This window comes from Ipomoea triloba, chromosome 15 (genome assembly GCF_003576645.1).
Source record: "Ipomoea triloba cultivar NCNSP0323 chromosome 15, ASM357664v1".
Lineage (NCBI taxonomy): Eukaryota > Viridiplantae > Streptophyta > Magnoliopsida > Solanales > Convolvulaceae > Ipomoea > Ipomoea triloba.
In genome coordinates this window covers 10,079,124-10,079,998 of record NC_044930.1, presented here as the reverse complement: position 1 = coordinate 10,079,998, position 875 = coordinate 10,079,124, and positions in this window count along the sequence as shown.

The following is an 875-nucleotide window of genomic DNA, read 5'->3' as shown; positions in this document are numbered from 1 at the left end:
TGTAAGGTGCTAATTTGATATCACCTTACGTGAGGTGCTATGAAGAACCAAGTAAGGTGCTAATTAAGCACTTTAAAGTGCTGAGTAATTTAGTATACAGACTTTTTGATCATTCAAGTATTTTTGAAACAAGTTAATTTATATATTAATTTCGTAATCATTGATATTATTGTGATAAAAGTATAACCAAAACGTTATAATTCAACTATTAATTCGGATTTATTATATTGTGCCTATTAATGCTAAGATTTAATTTGGTCCCCTATATATAGCCTTGTGTTTGGGCAGATTTTTGTAGAAACGGAAATCTCTTTTTCTTCTTCTTCCTCAAATTCTTTGCTCACTCATTCTGAAATAGCTTATGTGTCAAGCCTTTGTTCTAGTTCATTCTTTGCCAACGATACTATGGTTCGAGTGTTCGAACTACAGTATCGTTGATCCATTTTATCTTGAGAGACTGATGCTACAACACTCCTAGCACCTCGGGATGTAGCGAATCAATTTTAAAGAAAGTGTAAGTATCACACGACTTGGATCCCTTTTCCTTGCTTTCTTCTTTTCCATCTCGGTGAGATTATTTTTCTAAAATTTAAATCCCTTTGTTTATATATTTATATATGTTGGTTGGGATTATTTTCGCAAGATTATAAATTCCTATTTTCGTTATATATATACATATATATATATATATATATATATATATATTAATAATCAAATAAGGACCTATACTTAGATAAGGGCGTATGGACTTATCTAAATCATTAATCTGCAAGATCTGATGGATGAGAAATGAAGTTATAAATGAGTGGGTCATTTTCATAAATAAATAAATAAATAAATAAATAAATAAATATATATATATATATATATATATA